Genomic DNA, 6,000 nt, shown 5'->3' on the forward strand with positions numbered 1-6,000 from the left:
CCTGGCCCCCATGGAGAAACCCCATCTGTACTAAAAATAAAAAAAAAAAAATTAGCCAGGCGTGGTGGTGGATGCCTGTAATCCCAGCTACTTGGGAGGCTAACACAGGAGAATCGCTTGAACCCAGGAGGCAGAGGTTGCAGTGAGCAGAGATTGCACCACTGCACCGCAGCCTGGGCAACAGAGCGAGACTCTGTTTCAAAAAAAAAAAAAAAAAGATATTAATCAGAGCAAACAATGGAAAAAAAATGTATCTGCTTTGGAGTTAGACAAATAAGAGGCTCGATCCCCATCTGCTACTTACTCACCATGCAAGGACATTAATGGCTGCTGTTTTCCATTAGCAAAAAGTTGGGACCTAAAAGTCCACATTTTTGAGTTTCCATTTCTTCATAAAGTGTAATTTATAGAATTAGGTTTGCTGAATACAATAGAAAACTAAAAAACAGTGGCTTTAAATATGACAGATGTTTAATTTTCTCTCATGTAGTCTGGGGGTAGACAGCTCAGGGATGGTATGGTGACTTAATGGATGTTGGAGACCCAGGCTCTTATTCTGTTCCACCATCTCACTGTGGGACTTTCATTTTCACAGTTATGTCATGATCCAAGATGGCTGCTGGAGCTTCAACAATCACATCTGTGATACAGGAAGAGGAGAAAAGGCAGAAAGGCAAAAAAGAGACCCCTTTCAGATCTACTAGATTACTTTTTTTTAAAACGTTTACGTTCAGGTATATGTGCAGGTTTGTTATACGGGTAAGTAGCATGTCATGGGGATTTGGTATACAGATTATTTCATCTTCCAGATAATAAGCATAGTACTTGATAGGTAGTTTTTTGATCCTCACCCTCTGCCCACACCCCACCCTCAGGTAGGTTCCAGTGACTATTGTTCCCTTATGTCCATGTGTACTCAATGTTTATCTCCCACGTATAAGTAAGAACATGTGGTACTTGGTTTTTTGTTCCTGTGTTAGTTCGCTTTGGATAATGGCTTCCAGCTCCAGCGATGTTGCTGCAGACACGATCTCATTTTTTCTTTTTTTTTTTGAGACAGTCTCGCTCTGTCACCCAGGGTGGAGTGTACTGGTGTGATCTTGGCGCACTACAACCTCTGCCTCCTGTGTTGAAGTGATTCTCCTCCTTCACCCTCCCGAGTAGCTGGGATTACAGGCACCCCGCCACCACGCCTGGCTAATTTTTGTATTTTTAGTAGAAATGGGTTTGCACCATGTTGGTCAGGCTGGTCTCTTGACCTCAGGTGATCTGACCGCCTCAGTCTCCCAAAGTGTTGGGATTACAGGCGTGAGCCACTCACTGCACCGGGCCTCTTTTCTATGGCTGTAAATTCGTTTGACCATTGTGAAAGAGAGTGTGGTGATTCACATAAAAGTAGAAGTCTAAGAATCAAACCGTAAGTCTGACTCTACCTGTGTCTTTAATCCTAATATAATATTAAACAGGACAAATTATAAACAAAAAGAGTCTAGAATTCTATCATCCTGGCAAAACATACTCCATTTTGCATATTGCTTTCAGGTAAGTAACGATTTGATATATTGTTGCAATTAAGTGTGTGTATCACTTTGTGAAATATCATGAACATTTTTCCAACGTTGAATTTTTCCAATCACTTTATCTTTTTGATGTCACATCATTAGACCTGTGCTATGATGACTTTTAGGTCCCAACTTTTTGCTAATGAATGGAAAACAGCAGCCATTAACGTCTTTGCGTTTTCTGTTACTATTCTTTTTTATCAAACTTTTACCTGTGGAAATAAAGGCTTGAAAGATACTAGTATCTTATGGTATTTGTCACATATTGCAATCTTATTTTCCAAAAGATTGTACCAACTTACACTGCCACCTGTAATAAATGAGTTGTCCCTCATTTGTGTGCCTTTGGATACTTGTAGCTTACCTCCCAGCTATGAGCGACACACGTTTGGTTTTCCATTCCTGAGTTACTTCACTTAGACTTCAATTCCATCCAGGTTGCTGTGAATGTCTTTTTATTTTGTTCCTTTTTATGGCTGAGTAGTATTCCATGGTGTGTGTATGTGTGTGCGTGGGTGTGTGTGTGTGTGTGTGTGTGTGTGTATATATATATTTTTAAAGATGGAGTTTCACTGTTGCTGCCCAGGCTAGGGTGCAATGGCATGATCTTAGCTCACCACAACCTCCACCTACCAGGTTCAAGTGATTCTCCTGCCTCAGCCTTCCAAGTAGCTGGGGTTACATGCATGCACCGCCATGCCCAGCTAACTTTGTAATTTTGTTTTTAGTAGAGAGAGGATTTCTCCATGTTGGTTAGGCTGGTCTCAAACTCCCAACCTCAGGTAATCCACCCGCCTCGGCCTCCCAAAGGGCTGGGTTGACAGGTGTGAGCCACCACGCCAGGCCTATACCACATTTTTTTAACCTACTCATTGATTAATGGGCATTTGGGCTGGTTCCATATATTTGCAATGAGAATTGTGCTGCTGTAAACACACATGTGCAAGTATCTATTTTGTATAATCACTTCTTTTCCTCTGGGTAGATACCCAGGAATGGGATTGCCAGATCAAATGGTAGATCTACAAAAGTAAGATATTTTAGCTGCAATCAGATATGACTACTTTCCACTTGGTGGTCTGCTGATAAACCTTAGAAAAATAAAGCTCTGATTTATACCATTTGCCAATTTCCAGGGTGTTAATATTCCCACAATTACTGAATTCAAGCTACCAACAGTTTAACATGCAGATCACAAAGTAGCTGAATATTTAGCAATCAGCTCCTGAGAACCTCCAACTGTCCCTCCTTCCCTTCCTGCCTAGTGGCAGTGAAATAGGGATAGGCATTTAGGGATTCCACTATGGGGAAATGGAGTTATGTTGTATTTAGTTTGGGCTTGTGTCTTCTATTTATGTGGGTCGATGGCACGTAATCCCTATATATACTTAAGCCATATATATATACTTAAGTTATTGATAGACTTCTTGGTGTAGGAATAGAATAGCTTCCAGGAATATTCCCACCCCACTGTGATGACTTACCTGGAATTGTGAACCGAATGAGTCAGGCCAGAAGTCATATTATGGTATGAAAATATCTGGCTGGGCTCACCCCTGTAATTCCAGCACTTTGGGAGGCCGAGGCGGGTGGATCACCTGAGGTCAGGAGATTGAGATCAGCCTGGACAACATGGGGAAACGCTGTCTCTACTAAAAATACAAAAACTAGCCAGGTGTGGTTGTGGGCACCTGTAATCCCAGCTACTCAGGAGGCTGAGGCAGGAGAACCACTTGAACCTGGGAGATGGAGGTTGCAGTGAGCCGGGATCACACCACTGCACTCCAGCCTGGGTAACAGAGCGAGACTCTGTCTCAAAAAAAGAAACTGTCCTACAGATCCTTCTCCCCAAAGTATGTGGGTCATTGTCTTAGTCTTTTCAGGGTGCTATAACAAAATACCATGAACTGGATGGCTACTAACAACAGGAATTTATTTTTTCACGGTACTGTAAGCCGGGAATTCCAAGATCAAGGTGCCAGCAGATTCAGTGTGTGGGGTAGCCCCACTTTTGGGTTCATAGATGGTGCCTTCTTGCTGTATTCTCACATGGAAGAAGGGGCAAGGCAGCTCCCTGGAGCCTCTTTTCTGAAGGCACTAATCCTACATGAGGGTTCCTGCTAATGATCTAATCACGTCCCAGAGGCCCTACCTCCTAACACCACTACACTGGTGACTAGGTTTCAATGCAAACATTTTATGTGGAGAGAAACATTCAGACTATAGCAGTAGTGAAAGAGAAAAGAGGTTTGAAGTGCCTAGAGTTATATAAGTGGACATGTGGGAAGTGATCAGCCACGAAATTGTTAAGGTAAGGATTTGGTTCTTTTTTTTTTTTTTGAGACAGAGTTTCGCTCTTGTTACCCAGGCTGGAATGCAATGGCGTAATCTCGGCTCACCGCAACCTCCGCCTCCTGGGTTCAGGCAATTCTCCTGCCTCAACCTCCTGAGCAGCTGGGATTACAGGCACGCGCCACCATGCCCAGATAATTTTTTGTATTTTTAGTAGAGACGGGGTTTCACCATGTTGACCAGGATGGTCTCGATCTGTTGACCTCGTGATCCACCCGCCTCGGCCTCCCAAAGTGCTGGGATTACAGGCTTGAGCCACCGCACCCTGCCTAGGATTTGGTTCTTATTGATGCCTAGCCAACATGGTTCTCTCCTGTTTAGAATAAACTTGATAATAAAGTTATAAAAGTCCCACCAGTTTTTAAAAGGGAAGTGGAGGCATAAATCTGTTGTAATACTTTAGGAAGTTATGTCTACATGTGAATTACTACATGTTAGGTATCACAACATATGGATCACACAACATGATATTAAATGATTATGAAGCTGAAAGACATTTTCTAAACAATTAGAAATTAAGAAACAAGTATTGATCAATCATGCTGGAGGACAGACTGAATTATCTTTACATCCTCTTTGGAGAAAATATTACGAAATTGTTGTCACATGAAGAAGGGATCAATAAGTATGTGGGCAATAATTTAGGAAAAATACGAATGTGTGGCAGGCATTATTGAATAAAAGTGTTATACCTCTTTGGAAAGAGATAAAATGAGATGTATACATTACAGCCATTGTATCATACAGAAAAATTGAATACCCTTTTTGTTTTTCATAACATTGAAATTTTGGAGGAGTTCAGGCCAGGTGTTTTGTAGATTGTCCTACTTTTTTTTTGAGACGGAGTTTCGCTCTTGTTACCCAGGCCGGAGTGCAATGGCACGATCTCGGCTCACCTCAACCTCCGCCTCCTGGGTTCAGGCAATTCTCCTGCCTCAGCCTCCTGAGTAGCTGGGATTACAGGCACGCGCCACCATGCCCAGCTAATTTTTTGTATTTTTACTAGAGACGGGGTTTCATCAAGTTGACCAGGATGGTCTCGATCTCTTGACCTCGTGATCCACCCGCCTCGGCCTCCCAAAGTGCTGGGATTACAGGCTTGAGCCACCACGCCCGGCCACTTTTTTTTTTTTTTTTTTTTTTTTTAAAGACGGAGTTTCACTCTTGTTACCTAGGCTGGAGTGCAATGGCGCGATCTCGGCTCACCGCAACCACCGCCTTCCGGATTCAAGAGATTCTCCTGCGTTAGCCTCCCGAGTAGCTGAGATTACAGGCACTCGCCACCATGCCTGGCTAATATTTGTATTTTAGTAGGGATGGGGTTTCACCATGTTTGTCAAGCTGGTCTCGAACTCCAGACCTCAGGTGATCCATCCACCTCGGTCTCCCAAAGTGCTGGAGTTACAGGCGTGAGCCACCGCGCCTGGCCTAGATTGTCCTACATTTTGACTACATCTGATTGTTTCTTCGTGGTTAGATTCAGGTTAGACATTTTTTTTTTGGGCTGAGTCTCGCCAGGTTAGACATTTTTTGCAAGACCATATAGGCGAAGTTGCTCCTTTTTCATCAGGAGGCATATGAGGTCAGCTTACCATTTATCGGTAACGCTACTTTTGGTTATTTGGTTAAGATGGTGCATAAATCTTTAAGTTGTTAGTCGAGCAGCTACTGTATTCACACTGTTGAGAAACAAACTATCAGGCAAAACTCAGAGCGCGTAGCAGGAGTCAGTCGCTTTCCCAGGCTCTAGGGAAAATGATCCAGCCACGCCCACTCTCCTGCCCGCCCGCACCTCTTTTCCGGGGAAATCAGCTCTGAGAACCAGAGCATCTTTTCTCCCACGCTCCCAAATCTTTCTCCATCAGCATGCGTGCGCTTGCGCAGTCTCCAGGCGGTGCCGTTCCTGCGCCCGACCGCTTCTTTCTGCTGCTCTCCTCCGGCTTCCCCTAAGCTCTAGCTTTTCCCCACGGGGTCATCACAGGGCGCCAAACGCGCGCCCGCGGGAAGGCCAGGGGCGGGGCGCGGTGCCGTGAGGCACGTCAGTAGCCTTCCGGGCGGAAGTCCGCAGCCTCCCGAGCCGCTGATT

This window comes from Callithrix jacchus, chromosome X, assembly GCF_049354715.1.
Source record: "Callithrix jacchus isolate 240 chromosome X, calJac240_pri, whole genome shotgun sequence".
Classification (NCBI taxonomy): Eukaryota; Metazoa; Chordata; class Mammalia; order Primates; family Cebidae; genus Callithrix; species Callithrix jacchus.